The sequence below is a fragment of the Astatotilapia calliptera genome, chromosome 16 (assembly GCF_964374335.1).
Source record: "Astatotilapia calliptera chromosome 16, fAstCal68.1, whole genome shotgun sequence".
NCBI lineage: Eukaryota > Metazoa > Chordata > Actinopteri > Cichliformes > Cichlidae > Astatotilapia > Astatotilapia calliptera.
This window is the reverse complement of record NC_137437.1, coordinates 3,424,264-3,444,069: the sequence shown is the minus strand read 5'-3', so window position 1 is coordinate 3,444,069 and position 19,806 is coordinate 3,424,264.

Sequence of the window (19,806 nt, the reverse complement as noted above, 5' to 3'; positions counted from 1 at the left end):
ATACCTTTTAATGTCAAAGTTGGCCTCTGTGCTTATCAGTGTTGGAAAGGCTCTTTCTTGCACTGAGGTCTGCTTATTGTAAATATCTTGTACTTGTTTTTACACCTTTTCATGTCAAAGTTGGCCTCTGTGCTTTTTCCGTGTTGGAAAGACTCTTTCTTGCACTGAGGTCTGCTTATTGTAAATATCTTGTACTTGATTTTTACACCTTTTCATGTCAAAGTTTGCCTCTGTGCTTTTTCAGTGTTGGAAAGACTCTTTCTTGCACTGAGGTCTGCTTATTGTAAATATCTTGTACTTGTTTGAAGACCTTTTAATGTTAAAGTTGGCCTCTTTGCTTTTTCCGTGGTGGAAAGACTCTTTCTTGCACTGAGGTCTGCTTATTGTAAATATCTTGTACTTGTTTGAAGACCTTTTAATGTTAAAGTTGGCCTCTGTGCTTCTGCAGTGTTGGAAAGACTCTTTCTTGCACTGAGGTCTGCTTATTGTGAATATCTTGTACTTGTTTTTACACCTTTTAATGTCAAAGTTGGCCTCTGTGCTTATCAGTGTTGGAAAGACTCTTTCTTGCACTGAGGTCTGCTTATTGTAAATATCTTGTACTTGTTTGAACACCTTTTCATGTCAAAGTTGGCCTCTGTGCTTTTTCATTGTTGGAAAGACTCTTTCTTGCACTGAGGTCTGCTTATTGTAAATATATTGTACTTGTTTTTATACCTTTTAATGTCAAAGTTGGCCTCTGTGCTTATCAGTGTTGGAAAGACTCTTTCTTGCACTGAGGTCTGCTTATTGTAAATATCTTGTACTTGATTTTTACACCTTTTCATGTCAAAGTTGGCCTCTGTGCTTATCAGTGTTGGAAAGACTCTTTCTTGCACTGAGGTCTGCTTATTGTAAATATCTTGTACTTGTTTGAACACCTTTTAATGTCAAAGTTGGCCTCTGTGCTTATCAGTGTTGGAAAGACTCTTTCTTGCACTGAGGTCTGCTTATTGTAAATATCTTGTACTTGTTTGAACACCTTTTCATGTCAAAGTTGGCCTCTGTGCTTTTTCATTGTTGGAAAGACTCTTTCTTGCACTGAGGTCTGCTTATTGTAAATATATTGTACTTGTTTTTATACCTTTTAATGTCAAAGTTGGCCTCTGTGCTTATCAGTGTTGGAAAGGCTCTTTCTTGCACTGAGGTCTGCTTATTGTAAATATCTTGTACTTGTTTTTACACCTTTTCATGTCAAAGTTGGCCTCTGTGCTTATCAGTGTTGGAAAGACTCTTTCTTGCACTGAGGTCTGCTTATTGTAAATATCTTGTACTTGATTTTTACACCTTTTCATGTCAAAGTTGGCCTCTGTGCTTTTTCAGTGTTGGAAAGACTCTTTCTTGCACTGAGGTCTGCTTATTGTAAATATCTTGTACTTGTTTGAAGACCTTTTAATGTTAAAGTTGGCCTCTTTGCTTTTTCCGTGGTGGAAAGACTCTTTCTTGCACTGAGGTCTGCTTATTGTAAATATCTTGTACTTGTTTGAAGACCTTTTAATGTTAAAGTTGGCCTCTTTGCTTTTTCCGTGGTGGAAAGACTCTTTCTTGCACTGAGGTCTGCTTATTGTAAATATCTTGTACTTGTTTGAACACCTTTTCATGTCAAAGTTGGCCTCTGTGCTTATCAGTGTTGGAAAGACTCTTTCTTGCACTGAGGTCTGCTTATTGTAAATATCTTGTACTTGTTTTTACACCTTTTCATGTCAAAGTTGGCCTCTGTGCTTATCAGTGTTGGAAAGACTCTTTCTTGCACTGAGGTCTGCTTATTGTAAATATCTTGTACTTGTTTGAACACCTTTTCATGTCAAAGTTGGCCTCTGTGCTTTTTCAGTGTCGGAAAAACTCTTTCTTGCACTGAGGTCTGCTTATTGTAAATATCTTGTACTTGTTTTTACACCTTTTCATGTCAAAGTTGGCCTCTTTGCTTTTTCCGTGTTGGAAAGACTCTTTCTTGCACTGAGGTCTGCTTATTGTAAATATCTTGTACTTGATTTTTACACCTTTTCATGTCAAAGTTGGCCTCTGTGCTTATCAGTGTTGGAAAGACTCTTTCTTGCACTGAGGTCTGCTTATTGTAAATATCTTGTACTTTATTTTTACACCTTTTCATGTCAAAGTTGGCCTCTGCGCTTCTGCAGTGTTAGAAAGACTCTTTCTTGCACTGAGGTCTGCTTATTGTAAATATCTTGTACTTGATTTTTACACCTTTTCATGTCAAAGTTGGCCTCTGTGCTTTTTCAGTGTTGCAAAGACTCTTTCTTGCACTGAGGTCTGCTTATTATAAATATCTTGTACTTGTTTGAACACCTTTTAATGTTAAAGTTGGCCTCTGTGCTTATCAGTGTTGGAAAGACTCTTTCTTGCACTGAGGTCTGCTTATTGTAAATATCTTGTACTTGTTTGAAGACCTTTTAATGTTAAAGTTGGCCTCTTTGCTTTTTCCGTGTTAGAAAGACTCTTTCTTGCACTGAGGTCTGCTTATTGTGAATATCTTGTACTTGTTTGAACACCTTTTCATGTCAAAGTTGGCCTCTGTGCTTATCAGTGTTGGAAAGACTCTTTCTTGCACTGAGGTCTGCTTATTGTAAATATCTTGTACTTGATTTTTACACCTTTTCATGTCAAAGTTGGCCTCTGTGCTTTTTCATTGTTGGAAAGACTCTTTCTTGCACTGAGGTCTGCTTATTGTAAATATCTTGTACTTGATTTTACACCTTTTAATGTCAAAGTTGGCCTCTGTGCTTTTTCAGTGTTGGAAAGACTCTTTCTTGCACTGAGGTCTGCTTATTGTAAATATCTTGTACTTGATTTTACACCTTTTCATGTCAAAGTTGGCCTCTGTGCTTTTTCCGTGTTGGAAAGACTCTTTCTTGCACCGAAGTCTGCTTATTGTAAATATCTTGTACTTGTTTGAACACCTTTTAATGTCAAAGTTGGCCTCTGTGCTTATCAGTGTTGGAAAGACTCTTTCTTGCACCGAAGTCTGCTTATTGTAAATATCTTGTACTTGTTTGAACACCTTTTCATGGCAAAGTTGGCCTCTGTGCTTTTTCAGTGTTGCCAAGACTCTTTCTTGCACTGAGGTCTGCTTATTATAAATATCTTGTACTTGTTTGAACACCTTTTAATGTTAAAGTTGGCCTCTGTGCTTATCAGTGTTGGAAAGACTCTTTCTTGCACTGAGGTCTGCTTATTGTAAATATCTTGTACTTGTTTGAAGACCTTTTAATGTTAAAGTTGGCCTCTTTGCTTTTTCCGTGTTAGAAAGACTCTTTCTTGCACTGAGGTCTGCTTATTGTGAATATCTTGTACTTGTTTGAACACCTTTTCATGTCAAAGTTGGCCTCTGTGCTTATCAGTGTTGGAAAGACTCTTTCTTGCACTGAGGTCTGCTTATTGTAAATATCTTGTACTTGATTTCTACACCTTTTCATGGCAAAGTTGGCCTCTGTGCTTTTTCAGTGTTGCAAAGACTCTTTCTTGCACTGAGGTCTGCTTATTATAAATATCTTGTACTTGTTTGAACACCTTTTCATGTCAAAGTTGGCCTCTGTGCTTTTTCATTGTTGGAAAGACTCTTTCTTGCACTGAGGTCTGCTTATTGTAAATATCTTGTACTTGACTTTACACCTTTTAATGTCAAAGTTGGCCTCTGTGCTTATCAGTGTTGGAAAGACTCTTTCTTGCACTGAGGTCTGCTTATTGTAAATATCTTGTACTTGTTTGAACACCTTTTCATGTCAAAGTTGGCCTCTGTGCTTTTTCAGTGTTGGAAAGACTCTTTCTTGCACTGAGGTCTGCTTATTGTAAATATCTTGTAGTTGTTTGAACACCTTTTAATGTCAAAGTTGGCCTCTGTGCTTATCAGTGTTGGAAAGACTCTTTCTTGCACTGAGGTCTGCTTATTGTAAATATCTTGTACTTGTTTTTACACCTTTTCATGTCAAAGTTGGCCTCTGTGCTTATCAGTGTTGGAAAGACTCTTTCTTGCACTGAGGTCTGCTTATTGTAAATATCTTGTACTTGTTTGAACACCTTTTAATGTCAAAGTTGGCCTCTGTGCTTTTTCATTGTTGGAAAGACTCTTTCTTGCACTGAGGTCTGCTTATTGTAAATATCTTGTACTTGTTTTTACACCTTTTCATGTCAAAGTTGGCCTCTGTGCTTTTTCAGTGTTGGAAAGACTCTTTCTTGCACTGAGGTCTGCTTATTGTAAATATCTTGTACTTGTTTGAACACCTTTTCGTGTCAAAGTTGGCCTCTGTGCTTTTTCAGTGTTGGAAAGACTCTTTCTTGCACTGAGGTCTGCTTATTGTAAATATCTTGTACTTGTTTGAAGACCTTTTAATGTTAAAGTTGGCCTCTTTGCTTTTTCCGTGTTGGAAAGACTCTTTCTTGCACTGAGGTCTGCTTATTGTAAATATCTTGTACTTGATTTTTACACCTTTTCATGTCAAAGTTGGCCTCTGTGCTTATCAGTGTCTGAAAGACTCTTTCTTGCACTGAGGTCTGCTTATTGTAAATATCTTGTACTTGTTTGAACACCTTTTAATGTCAAAGTTGGCCTCTGTGCTTATCAGTGTTGGAAAGACTCTTTCTTGCACTGAGGTCTGCTTATTGTAAATATCTTGTACTTGTTTGAAGACCTTTTAATGTTAAAGTTGGCCTCTGTGCTTATCAGTGTTGGAAAGACTCTTTCTTGCACTGAGGTCTGCTTATTGTAAATATCTTGTACTTGTTTGAAGACCTTTTAATGTTAAAGTTGGCCTCTTTGCTTTTTCCGTGTTGGAAAGACTCTTTCTTGCACTGAGGTCTGCTTATTGTAAATATCTTGTACTTGATTTTTACACCTTTTCATGTCAAAGTTGGCCTCTGTGCTTATCAGTGTTGGAAAGACTCTTTCTTGCACTGAGGTCTGCTTATTGTAAATATCTTGTACTTGTTTGAACACCTTTTAATGTCAAAGTTGGCCTCTGTGCTTATCAGTGTTGGAAAGACTCTTTCTTGCACTGAGGTCTGCTTATTGTAAATATCTTGTACTTGTTTGAACACCTTTTCATGTCAAAGTTGGCCTCTGTGCTTATCAGTGTTGGAAAGACTCTTTCTTGCACTGAGGTCTGCTTATTGTAAATATCTTGTACTTGTTTTTACACCTTTTAATGTCAAAGTTGGCCTCTGTGCTTATCAGTGTTGGAAAGACTCTTTCTTGCACTGAGGTCTGCTTATTGTAAATATCTTGTACTTGTTTTTACACCTTTTAATGTTAAAGTTGGCCTCTGTGCTTATCAGTGTTGGAAAGACTCTTTCTTGCACTAAGGTCTGCTTATTGTTAATATCTTGTACTTGTTTTTACACCTTTTAATGTCAAAGTTGGCCTCTGTGCTTATCAGTGTTGGAAAGACTCTTTCTTGCACTGAGGTCTGCTTATTGTAAATATCTTGTACTTGTTTGAACACCTTTTAATGTCAAAGTTGGCCTCTGTGCTTATCAGTGTTAGAAAGACTCTTTCTTGCACTGAGGTCTGCTTATTGTAAATATCTTGTACTTGATTTTTACACCTTTTCATGTCAAAGTTGGCCTCTGTGCTTATCAGTGTTGGAAAGACTCTTTCTTGCACTGAGGTCTGCTTATTGTAAATATCTTGTACTTGATTTTACACCTTTTAATGTCAAAGTTGGCCTCTGTGCTTATCAGTGTTGGAAAGACTCTTTCTTGCACTGAGGTCTGCTTATTGTAAATATCTTGTACTTGATTTTTACACCTTTTCATGTCAAAGTTGGCCTCTGTGCTTTTTCAGTGTTGGAAAGACTCTTTCTTGCACTGAGGTCTGCTTATTGTAAATATCTTGTACTTGTTTGAACACCTTTTCATGTCAAAGTTGGCCTCTGTGCTTTTTCATTGTTGGAAAGACTCTTTCTTGCACTGAGGTCTGCTTATTGTAAATATCTTGTACTTGTTTGAACACCTTTTCATGTCAAAGTTGGCCTCTGTGCTTTTTCAGTGTTGGAAAGACTCTTTCTTGCACTGAGGTCTGCTTATTGTAAATATCTTGTACTTGTTTGAACACCTTTTCATGTCAAAGTTGGCCTCTGTGCTTCTGCAGTGTTAGAAAGACTCTTTCTTGCACTGAGGTCTGCTTATTGTAAATATCTTGTACTTGTTTGAACACCTTTTCATGTCAAAGTTGGCCTCTGTGCTTCTGCAGTGTTAGAAAGACTCTTTCTTGCACTGAGGTCTGCTTATTGTAAATATCTTGTACTTGGTTGAACACCTTTTAATGTCAAAGTTGGCCTCTGTGCTTTTTCATTGTTGGAAAGACTCTTTCTTGCACTAAGGTCTGCTTATTGTAAATATCTTGTACTTGTTTTTACACCTTTTCATGTCAAAGTTGGCCTCTGTGCTTTTTCATTGTTGGAAAGACTCTTTCTTGCACTAAGGTCTGCTTATTGTTAATATCTTGTACTTGTTTTTACACCTTTTAATGTCAAAGTTGGCCTCTGTGCTTATCAGTGTTGGAAAGACTCTTTCTTGCACTGAGGTCTGCTTATTGTAAATATCTTGTACTCTTACTTATTGGTTTTCATTATGTGAATAACTTGAAAATCTTAGCTCAAACAGCTGCAAAAACCGCTTGCTCAACACGGGGATATTGAATTCTATAAGATAAAGCCATGAATACGTATATCTGAATCTTCTATCAAAAGTTACACCGATTTATATGAAGTTGTGCAAAAACGCTTTATTTCACCACGTTAGTGCGTTTCTGACTATTAGATGCATTTGAATGGCGTTCTCGCCCGAAACAAAGTATAGGTTTTCATTATGTGAATAACTTGAAAATCTTAGCTGAAACAGCTGCAAAACCTGTTTGCCCAGCACGGGGATATTGAATTATATAAGATAAAGCCATAAACATGTATTTCTGAGTCTTCTATCAAAAGTTACAGCTGTCTTTATGAAGACCATGAAAAACGCTTTATTTCGCCAAGACAGTGCGTTTCTGACGATTACATGCATTTGAATGGGGAACTCGCACGAAACAAAGTATAGGTTTTCATTATGTGAATAACTTGAAAATCTTAGCTCAAACAGCTGCAAAAACCGCTTGCTCAACACGGGGATATTGAATTCTATCACGCAAATGCATTTGAATGGCGTTCTCGCCCGACACAAAGTCGGGGATATTGAATTCTATAAGATAAAGCCATAAATATGTATTTCTGGGTTTAAGTTACAGCTGTCTTTATGAAGACCATGAAAAAGGCTTTATTTCACCACGTTAGTGCGTTTCTCGCTATTACATGCATTTGAATGGAGTTCTTGCCCGACACAAAGTATAGGTTTTCATTATGTGAATAACTTGAAAATCTTAGCTCAAACAGCTGCAAAACCTGTTTGCCCAGCAACAAAAACAGAAACAAATCAATCTTTATAAAAAAAATGGTACGATAAGGGCATCTGGTCAGTGATGCATTTGTTAAATGATAGAGGTAAAATTTTATTAGAAGATTTCACCACCAATTATAATCTGTAAATAAATAACAAAGAATTTCAAAAAATTACTAAGGCTATCCCTCAAAACATTCTTTGTACAGCATATAATCTTTGTCAAAACCCTGACTATAGATCCCCTGACCTCCCTGAACTCTTGGTAAATGGGCATAACATTACAGCTAACAGTCTAAAAAACTCCCAAATTAGGGAATTATTTACTAATGTTTTTCCCTTATAGATCCAATCCAAATTCCATCTCACATCTGTTCTCCGGTGATCAAAAAGAGATCAGAAAAAATTACCTAAAACTTCCCATTCCTCCCAAAGTTAAGGAGGTCCACTACAAAATACTCTCTGGTATTTACCCTTCCAAAGAATTTCTCAGACGTCGCTTTGCTATTGATAATAATTCTTGCTCTTTTTGTGATGGGGATATTGAATCAACAGAACATTTATTTTATGATTGTATATTCTGTAAAGCCCCTTGGAACGATGTGCACTACTGGCACTTTCCAAAGATTCCAAACTTACTTGAATTTTCTAAAAATGATATTATCTTTGGTTCTCTAAGAAAAGAAAAGAAGCTTGAAAATGTTTTAAATGTAATAATTATTATGGGGAAATTCGTCATTCACAAATGTCGTTTTCTGAAAACTTTTCACAAAGAACTCTGCCTCTTCCTCTCATCTGTTAAATTTATTGACAAAAAACAAGCTCTGGTCCTGAATCATATGATTATTGAACTAGATCTGCAAGAAATCCCTAAAGCATAATGTCTTTTTTTTTTTTTTTTTTTTTTTTGTGTCATGATCCTGGGTCCTTTTGACCCAGCGTTTTGTGTTTTCTCTTCGCGATTTTGGTTCTGTTCTCTAATTGGTGTTTACCCTGTTCCCCCCCGTGTGTTCCTGTTTTATTGTGAAGGTCTGCGTCTTATGTGAGTGTTTTCAGTTTGCCTCCCTGGTCTCGTCATGTTAATCACTCCCAGCTGTGTCTCCCACCTGTGTGTAATCTCCCTGTGTTCTGAGTGTATTTAAGTTGTATTTTCTGTCTTGGTAATCGCTGGTTTGTCTGTGTTGTTTCCCCTCAGTCTCCCTGCGTCTCCCCGTATGTATTTCTCCGGACCTCCCTGCATCCTCATTCTGGTTTGTCTTATTAGTTTACCCAGTTTAGGTTTCCGGTTTCATGTTTTGTCGCCACCGCTGTTTGTACTTACACCCCTGTAAATAAACACTCACCTGCACCAGAGCTGCCGCCTTTTGGGTCCTTACTACAAATCCACACGGCTTGCCCCGCAAACCGTGACAGTTTGTTTGCTTTGATTCTGTTTGGGGTTTGATTTTATTTTTATTTTTTTTGTTGTTGTTTGTACTTCCTGTTCATTATCTATCTTTTATGGCTGTATCCCAATTCAGGGTCTGCAGCCTTAAAGTACGCATTTCAAGGCCGATTACGTCACAGCGGCGCGCCGAAGGCTGTCCCAATTCAAAGGCTGCTCAAAATGCGGCCCTGAAATGCGTCCTTCATTTCCCTGAATTTTAAGGACGTGACGATGTAGACTTCGTGGCCCAACATATCCCAGAATGCATAGCGCGGCGGTGGGTGTGGATAATTTTGCTGGAAAAAAAACGGCGGATGGGGGTGCCCGAAGAGTAAACTTTAAGTAAGTACTGAATATTGATAGGTTTTTAGCTTGAACCCATCCGCTGGAATGTTGAAGACAATATAATTACACTGCAAAGCAAGATACGAGTAGGCAAAGTTCTTCATGTTATTCGTGCACGGGAGAAAACCGAAGAGGCGCCGTTCCCTCGCCTGACCCCAGTTGCTCTCGTCCGCTCTCCCGTACCACTGTTCTTTTTATTGAGGTTACATGAATATGCATAGGTTCATTAACATATGACGTCTACATAGGCATACATGTGAACAAAGAATACTGTGTGTGTGTGTGAGGTCAAGGTGTGACCCTGTGAAGACTCCCCAAACGCTGGTGCCAGGAGCGGGTCCATCTGAACAAAAGGCTCTTATACTTAAACAGATATACGTGTGTAACGGTGGACCCAAGAAATACCAGCCGGAGCGACTTTTGACAGTGCAGAACTTTTTATTAAGCTCGGGGTTGTAGTGGACACATATACTCCGCGCTCTCTTTCTCTGCTGTCACGTCCGTCTCCGTCTGTCACTGCCAACACATAAAGAGACACAATCACTGTCAGATCCCAGCACACCTGTTCACCCCGCCCCTGCACCGCCCCGGGAGCTCACTGCGTCACGCCTCCTCTGCAGCTGGCCAAGGACCACACCCACGCCACACATCCCCACCGCCCGACTGAGGCCGGGGCCCATCCGGCCGAACCTACTCCCCCCCCCGCGAGCGAGAGAGGAAATCGGCCACGACCATCTGCGCGCCCGGCCTATGGATCACCTTGAACTTAAAGGGCTGCATGGCCAGATACCACCGAGTGATCCGGGCGTTGGCATCCTTCATGCGGTGGAGCCACTGCAGCGGGGCGTGGTCCGAGCAGAGGGTGAACGGGCGGCCCAGGAGGTAGTAGCGAAGGGAGTCGACCGCCCACCGGATCGCCAGGCACTCCTTCTCTACGGTGCTGTACCGTGACTCGCGGTCCGTGAGCTTCCGGCTGATGTAAGCGACCGGCCGGTCAACTCCCCCCACCTGCTGGGACAAAACGGCCCCCAGCCCTCTGCTCGAGGCGTCAGTCTGCAGACAGAAAGGGAGGGAGAAGTTAGGTGTGAACAGCAGCGGCTCTCCACAGAGAGCCCGTTTCACCTGCACAAACGCCGCATGGCACCGCTCCGTCCACTGGACCAGATCTGGGGCACCCTTGCGGGTGAGATCAGTCAGGGGGCTGGTCAGGTCCGCGAACCCTGGGACGAATCGCCGGTAATAGCCGGCCAGCCCCAGAAACCGTCTCACCTCTTTTTTCGTCTTGGGACGCGGGCAGGATGCAATCGCCGCCGTCTTCTCCACTTGAGGTCGCACCTGCCCGCTCCCCAAGTGGTACCCCAAATACTGTACCTCCCTCCGTCCAACCGCACACTTCTTCGGGTTGGCCGTGAGCCCCGCCTGCCTCAGGGACTCCAGCACCGCGGCCACACACCGCACATGCCCCGCCCACGTGTCACTGTAAATGATGACGTCGTCTAGGTAGGCGGCAGCATAGGCAGCGTGGGGCCGCAGCACCCGGTCCATGAGGCGCTGAAAAGTGGCAGGGGCGCCGAACAAGCCGAACGGAAGCGTCACGAATTGGTACAACCCATACGGAGTGGAGAAGGCCGTCTTTTCCCGGGACTCTGTAGACAAGGGAATCTGCCAGTAGCCCTTGGTTAAATCCAGAGTCGTAAAAAAGCGAGCGGTGCCCAACCGGTCCAGGAGCTCGTCGACCCGGGGCATGGGATAAGCATCAAAACGTGACACCTCATTCACTCTGCGATAATCGACACAGAACCGTATAGACCCATCCTTCTTTGCTACAAGGACGATGGGGCTACACCAAGCACTGTGTGATTCTTCTATTACTCCCAGCCTCAGCATTTCCTTCAATTCCCGGAAAACAATTTGCCTTCTATGTTCCGGCAGCCTGTAGGGCCGTGAACGCACCGTCACGCCAGGCCGCGTCTCAAAATGGTGCTCTATGAGAGAAGTACGGCCGGGCAAGGGGGAGAACACGTCGGCAAAGCGCTGTTGCAATGCAGCAACATCCGCCCTCTGGGCCTGTGTGAGATGGTCACTGCAATGGAGGGAGGCGGGGATGCTAGACTTTGGCGCCTCCGGCCCCAACTCATCTCTCCCTCTTACCAAGCTCACTAGAGAAGCGGTCTCCGCCTCCGTCCAGGCTTTGAGGAGGTTGAGGTGGTAAATCTGCGTGGCCCCGCCCCTGTCCGACCGTACCACTTCATAATCAACGTCCCCCACTCGCTGTGTGACCACGAAGGGTCCTTGCCACTTGGCGAGTAATTTAGAGCTGGAAGAAGGAAGTAACACAAGCACCTTATCTCCCGGTGAAAATTGCCTGAGTCTAGCCCCTCTGTCATACAGGCGTCGCTGCCGCTGCTGGGCCTGGAGCAAATTCTCCCGCGAGAGCCTCCCCAGTGTGTGCAGCTTTGCTCGCAGGTCCAGCACGTACTGAATTTCACTTTTCGCAGGGCTCGGACCTTCCTCCCAGTTTTCCTTAATCAGGTCGAGCACCCCCCGCGGCTTCCTGCCGTATAACAGCTCGAAGGGAGAAAATCCCGTGGAGGCCTGGGGCACCTCCCGCACTGCAAACAACAGAGGGTCTAACCAGCGATCCCAATTGCGTTCATCCTCGCGAATGAACTTACGAATCATGGATTTTAAAGTCTTATTCAGCCTCTCCACCAACCCATCAGTCTGAGGGTGGTAGACGCTGGTCCGAATAGATTTAATACCCAGTAATTCATACAGTTCCCGCAATGTGCGCGACATGAACGACGTGCCCTGGTCAGTCAGTATTTCTTTCGGAATACCGACTCGGGAGATGACCTGAAACAGTGCCTGCGCCACGCTCTTCGCTGAAATGGTGCGTAGCGGCACTGCTTCCGGGTACCGCGTTGCGTAGTCCACCAGGACCAGCACAAAGCGATAGCCGCGTGCACTCCGGTGCAATGGCCCGATGAGATCCATGCCAATACGCTCAAACGGGATCTCCATCAGCGGTAATGGGCGCAACGGCGCCTTTGGCACGGCCGGCTGGTTAACCAGCTGGCATTCGGGGCACGACGCACACCAACGGCGCACGTCGGCCCAAATGCCCGGCCAATAGAATCGGGCCATTATGCGCTCCAGAGTTTTCTCGCCACCCAAGTGCCCTGCCATGGGGTTCGAATGAGCCGCCTGGAAAATCATTTCCCGGCGGCTTTGCGGCACCAACAACTGTGTGCGGATTTCATTAGTGTGAGTGTCACGGCTCACTCTATAAAGCCGATCGTTCCGCAATTGGAAATGAGGGTACGTTCGCGCAGCGTCGGGGCGCACCGAGCGACCATCAATATCCATCACTTGGTTATAGGCTGAGCGTAGGGTGTCGTCCCGAGACTGCTCTAGTGGAAAATCTTCCGTGGGGTACACAACGGGAGGCGGCGGGGCTTCCGTGGAAGTCCCCGCCTCCTCCTCCCCCCCAGAGTCAGCGTCGGTCGACCCCGCGTCACCGCCGAGCGCCGCGCAAACGTCACACGAATTTACAGACCGCGATCGCATCCCCGCGTACTGCCCCAGTAAGCTGTGGAACCCCGGCCAATTCGTACCCAAAATAAGGGGATGCGACAGGCGCGGGCTAACCGCCGCCTTCACTCTATGCGTTTTGCCCCTGAATTTCAGCAACAGTGACACTACTGGGTACTTGTGAATATCCCCGTGCACACATTTAACCTCCACCCAGTCAGCCTCCAACAATGCCCCGGGGCGAACCAAACTTTGGTGGACCAGAGTCTGCGTGCAGCCCGTGTCCACCAAAGCATGGCGAATACCCCCTTGACACCTTACCGGCACGCGGTACGTCACTCCTGGACCGGGGGCGGGCGCTGGAGCGCCGGCAACGCGGAACACCTGCCCCACCTCCATGAGCGGACAGTCTCGGCGCAGGTGCCCCGGCCGCCCACACTTCCAACAGTCCGGCCCCGGCGTCTGTGCGGCTCCCCGTGGCTCCGGGGCAACCTCGGCGGCCGCCGGGGTTCCGGCGGGAAGCAGCGGCCGGAACGGGTTCCTGGGGCTCCACCCTGCTGCCTGCTCCGTTCCCGCAGGGCCGCCGCCTCTCCTCTGCGACGCCGCCGCCGGTGGCCTGGGCGGCGGAACACGGGCGCCCCGCCGCGGCTCCTCACGGCCCGGTACCGGGTCGGCCGCCAGATGGTCCTCTGCCAGCGTCACCGCCGCCGTCAAATCCGCCGGGCGGTGGCAGCGAACCCAACGAGCCGTCGCCTCGGGCAGGCCTCCCACGAACTGCTCGAGGACGACCATGGTCAGCATCCGCGTCTCCCCAGCCGAGGGGCCCGGTCGCAGCCACCTCGCTGCCGCATCCTCCAGCTGCCGAGCCCAGGCAAACGGCCGCTCCCCCCCCGACATCCTGCTGGCCCGGAACTGACGGCGGTAATCCTCCGGGGAGAGCCCCAAACGATCCAGCACCGCCCGGCACACGTCCTCGAACACCCCCCGCGAGCCGGGGGGCAGGCTCAGCGCCGCCGTCTGGGCCTCACCCGACAGAAGCGGCAGCAGCCGGGCGGCCCACTCCTCCTCCGGCCACCGACAGGCCATCGCCGTGGCCTGGAAAGCCTCGATGAAAACCAGCGGGTCCTCCCCATCCCGCATCCGGTGCAACGTCACCGACAGCGGAGGGGCGGGAGCCGGCGCGGCGGCATTCCCCAGCAGCTGCCCCAGAGCCGCGATCTGCTGCTCCGATTGCAAGCGAAGCAACGCCAACTGTTGGTCCTGCGTGGCCGCATGACGAGCCGCCATCGCCGCCATGTCCACCATCATCTGGCCCAAGATCTGCAGCGGCTGGGCGGGCGGTGGGGCGGGCGGCGGCGCCGCCGGGGGAGCAGGGGGAGCCGGCAGGGGACCGGACATCACGCGTGGGTTTCGGCACCAGTGTAACGGTGGACCCAAGAAATACCAGCCGGAGCGACTTTTGACAGTGCAGAACTTTTTATTAAGCTCGGGGTTGTAGTGGACACATATACTCCGCGCTCTCTTTCTCTGCTGTCACGTCCGTCTCCGTCTGTCACTGCCAACACATAAAGAGACACAATCACTGTCAGATCCCAGCACACCTGTTCACCCCGCCCCTGCGCCGCCCCGGGAGCTCACTGCGTCACGCCTCCTCTGCAGCTGGCCAAGGACCACACCCACGCCACAACGTGTGTTTGCTATACCATATATCAACAAGAGAAGATACGACCTCTCCTAGGAGGTGTGATCTACGCCAGAACACTCTGTAGAGGGAGTGAACGCACTCCCCCTTCATGCTACACAGAGCTGTTACAGACCTCCTAGGATGAGACATTCTTTCAATCTACAATTGATTATACACCTCTAAGCATATATGGTTAAATATTTCTAAGCATAAATGACAATGAACAATACAAATCTAACATTTCCCCCCTTTTTGACCTTTATGCTTGAAAAGTTCCCAGTTATGAATACTTCATGTCTGACAGTTTCAATGCAAACATTTTTATACACAGCATATGTCAATCACCTTAAATTACTGAAAAAGTACACAGTTTAACAAATGTATTAGCAGTTATCCCATTACTCATTGATCTCATCCAATGGCAAACTGCATCCTACAAACAAACAAAGAAATTGTTAATTCAATAGTGAAAATAAGAAAGTAACATTTTCAAAAATATCTCAGCTTGGTGATGCTTCCTCCGGGTGTGCACATCACATGTCTCTCTGCAGAGTGGTTTGAGTTCTGCAGGGCGTCAGTAATGTCTCTTCCAGTTGTTTCCATTATTGTCCATAGGACCAGAGTCCAAATGTATGTAGAATAGACATTCAAACATACCAGTTGGTTTTGTTGTTTGTCAACATGGGTCTCAGCTATCATGAAAGCTGCAGACCTCTCAGCACTCTAGTTTTATGGCCTCTACCTTCGTCTTGTGAGGGGAATATTTATGAATCCTCCACTGTCCACGCTCTGCAGAAAAACCTCTCTGTGGAAAGGGTGCTGGGTTCCGTTATCTTACTGCTGTTGTGATCCCAGCAGCCTTCAGAGTGTCATCGTATGCACAGTACAGTGGCACAGCATTAGGTGATGTTCATAGGAAACTGCTGTCATCACCACCATAGCTTCCGGTTCCTGTGCTTTCACAGAATCATGATGTCATCCTTAGATTCCCTCTGCGTTGTCGATGGAGCTTGGCACGCTCCTCATCCCTCGAGTTTACATGTTCTAACGCTGCTGAAGGTTTAAGGCAGAGCACGTCGTACACCTCAGTTGTCTTCCTCAGCATCAATATTGAATCTTTCATTTTATTTAAAATCTTGCTGTGGGAAGTCTCCTCTTGATCTCCTGGAAGCTCAGTAGCACAGCTCTCTGTGTGATGTCTGCTGTGCTGAAGATGATCTCTGATCCTCCTGAAGTCTCTCTCCTGGCCTCAGCTCCCATCTTGTGGACGATCCTCTCAGGCACTCCTTCTCGTCACGCATAGTCCTGATTTTGGGCCTGCTGGACCTGTCTCAAAACACTCAGCTTCTCTGCCTTCCTCCTGGTTCAGCTGATTCAGCCGTCACGCCTCGCACTTGGTTGCCCTAGAGTTGATCAGAGGCTGGAGGTTGAAGTGCGAGCTTACCCTACGGGGGCTCAATCAGCACTCCCCCCTCACCACTGAAACAACCAAGTGTGAGATTTCTCTATTGTGCTGTCTTGAGGGTGCTGGGGTTTCCTGGGACCTCGACCTCTTTGCAGTGGCTCTGATAAGTTTGCAGGCAGTTTCATGGTCCTTGCTGTGGCTCTGAGGTCTGATCTCATGATGGGCCCCAACCAGCTCGACCTTTGAACTCAACCACTGCCTGGGCTGTCAGTTATGCCTGGAATGGTTCTCGCTTCTCACTGGGCCTCTGAAGATTCCTCAGGAGATTACTGCTGCACCTGTATTTCCTTGCTAGGAGGAAAAACTTCTATTTGGAGAGCATGTCAACAATCATCAAACCACATTCTTTAGTTCAGTGAACTTCACTTATAGGCCATCAAAGCCTCATCTGAACATGGATGCACCACTTGCATAGGTTTAATACTTGTAAATAAACGGTTAATCACACAAATCACTGCAACAATAATAGAAAACATTGTTTAATGTTAATTCCTGGACCCCACCTCTTGACGCATGGACACTCTCATGCGTCAACTCACCAAACCTGCATCCCTGTCATAAAGAAAAAGGTTAGCTAGATCATGTCCCAGGCAACATCAGGGCATCTCCGCTGGAGTAGCTCCGTAACCCTGCAATAAAAGATGTTAGCGTGTTTTGCATATTAAGTTTGCTTAACACCTGGCTCTGCCAGGAGCCTGCATACACACCATCATGGCCTGGAAACAAGATCTGGAAATGAAATCAAACTTCACACTTGTAAACAATTGTATCATAAGAACAATAAGCATTCAACATCAGCAAGACAAGTGTCATGTGCAGGTTTTCTCAAATCAGTAAACTACAATTATTTCCATAAGTCGCCTCGGACATGGATAATCCCATGTACTCAGGCAACATTAACGTAATCGGTGACTGCTCTTAAGCAAAGTCACTCCGCTCATATATTACTATGGGCTCAAAGTGGCCAGCTAAGAGCCCATATTCAACTTTTCCATAAACACTGCATCTCCTATCTGTTTTTCTCATGTCACTTGTCCGCTTCCGCTGAATCTTCCACATGCAGTCTCAGAAAAACAAACATTAGCAATACACATTGACTGTGGTCAGACGCAGGTCAGACACAGGTCAACAGGTTCCAGAGGTGCCATAAAAAAGACCATAAAATCAACCATCCATTGCTGTGGAAAGAATGTTATTCATATCATCAAAGTAACCGTCACATTTTCCCAAAAACACAGTGTAACAGCATCACCACTCATAACCTATAAACACAGTTTTCTTCACACATAAACCCAGAAATCCTGTAGTAGGAAAAAACATCAACCAGTTGTCCTGGTATAAATCGCATCATCAATTCACATGAAGAACTGGCATGCTGTAAGAATGTAAAAGAAATGCAAATGTTAGCGCTGCGCAGACGTATTGTCACGGAGGAGCAGGGAGGACTCGGCGCAGACTGAAATCTCAGAAAAACAGGTTTATTTACACACTCCAGGTGCACTATATACAGGTGAAGGAGAAGGGGGCCAGGGTTCCCAGGGGTGCAGAGAGGAGTCGGGAAAAGCGTCCAGAGTCCCCAAACCAAGCACGAGAAATCTGCATACAGAGAACAAGAGTTAGCACAGAACTTTCACGGACAGAGCTCAAAACTGGCTGAGGCTAAAGTAGCACTGACGAGCGTTACTCAATAGTCCAGCGGCGAGGTGCTCTCAGTCACTGCCTTAAGTAGCGGGAGCAAACAAGGTGAGGAGCCACAGGTGATTGCCTACAGGTGGTGGAGGCCGGGAGCTCACAATGAGCTCCGCCCAGGCAGCGAGCAGAGAGAGAGGAGAGAGAGAATAGACAAAACATAACATGTAGCCACACAGGGCCAGCCGAGCAGGCACGGGGGCCATGACACGTATACACACTTTCTCACAGTTTCCTCTGTGAGCAACACAAGGTAGTGAATAACACCCCTGGTAGATGCACAGACACAGAAAGTGGCACTTAAAAGGTTAAATGATCACGCAACCTCGAATGTTGCTGTCATCTTCCGCTCCCGTAAAAGGAAACACACATAGATTCATCTGCACCTTTGTCAAGTGGGGTTTAACTTCACACAGTCGTGTTACATCAGTAAAGTCTTGTCAGCTTTTGTCAGCATTTACCAGTCAGTCAGTTTTTTTTTCTTTCACTCATTCATTCATGCATTCTTTCTTTGCTGATAGTGGAACCTATCGTCGCATTTAGTTTCCACTTCCAGCAAAATGACGTCATCTCAAAAAGAAAAAGAACTTTAGATCGGATTACATCGCTGAATCCTTTTTAGGCCGGGGCTTTCATTTAATATTGTCCCAATAAGTGGCTTTCTCCAGAGCCCATTTTAATGTGGAGAAAACTCACTTGTAACGGCTTTCTCGACAGGTCGTATAGCACTTTTAATTCCCGACGTGCAGATCTGCTTAAAGAAAAGAAATAGACAAACAAAATCAGTGCCTGTTCAAAAGATAAAAATGAAAAAATAACAGAGATTATCAAACCAAACTCTCAGTGCACTGTAAAAGTATCAAAATAAAAAGGCCTTGTTAAGTCATGACACAAACTCCTCATCAACTTCACAACAGGAGAAGAATCATCAGCTAGATTCACTCCAAACCAACCATCAGCTGCACAACACACAACATAACCCTAATGTCATATTAGCTATGAGTTTAATCACCAGGTCTGTGCTCTTCACTCATTTAGGCCACAGATCTATTTTATTCAATTTTTCCTTTTTCCCTTCATCATAAAACATGTGACATGCTGTCATGCACTTCACAAAAGAAGTTTGTTCTGACGTATTCAGAGTTGTGTATCTAAATACAGGATTTACTCGCACATCAAAACAGGAAACTCAGTGTTTTAGAGTCTCCACACAACACACAACAAACTCCAACACATCTCATTCACTCGTGCTAGAATTCAATCACCTTTCATTAATCTAAGAACGATCAACTAATTTGCATATCAGCTATTAACCCACTAAGTTGACAGGACGACAGAAATGCATGTTCAAAATAGTATCACAAAAGACAATTTCCCTCATACAGTAAATTACTTGTGCTGCATCAATCAAGCAGGAAGCTTCTCCCAATTTACTATATTAACAACTAAATTTATTGTCTGATCACTGGTTGGTCAAACCAGAATCTTTTTTCCCACAAAAGTTAAACTGTTGTCCTGCAACCTAGAGAGTCAATTTTTTGCATTGGATAAATTCAGTGTTTGATAACAAGTGTCTGCTAAATTGACACTATTTTAACACTGATGAAAGATAACAAGCTAATTTTCATTGCATGGGTGTTTGTGTTATTAGGCAGGTTTAATGCATGTCTGTGGAGCTGCATCTCCAGCAGAGCATGTTCTTAAACCTGCCTTTCCTACACACTTCTCTACTATTATTTAATCATTTCTTAACTAATGTGCTATGAGTCTTCATGAGTTATTTTGTGTTTGGAATTGTTAGTAGGGTTAATGCATGTTCTGCTTGTTTGTGTGATTTTGTATGTTTCTATTTTCGCAGTGTTTCAGACTCCTTCACAATTTTCCAACTTAAGCAGTCAGTTTTCTTTTCCCCAGGTTTGCTAACCCAAATTTTGATTTCCCACATTAAATAATTCCTATGTGTTCTCACCTAGTCTTCTCACTCTGTTGTCCTCTCACTCTGTTGTCCTCTCCCACTTCAACAGTCCAACAGCTGGCAGTTCTCCTTCAGCTTTGTCCTGTGTTTCACTGTCTCTTCTTGCCATTTTACTCCACAGGTGGCAAATGTCAAACTCCAACAGTCTCCTCAGTTCTCCTCAAATGTTCTTGTCACATGCACAGTGAAGTTTCAGCTTGTTGTAAACACAGTGCCATTCATCCGATCAGTCAGGATGATGGGTTTGCTCTTCTTCTCTGATG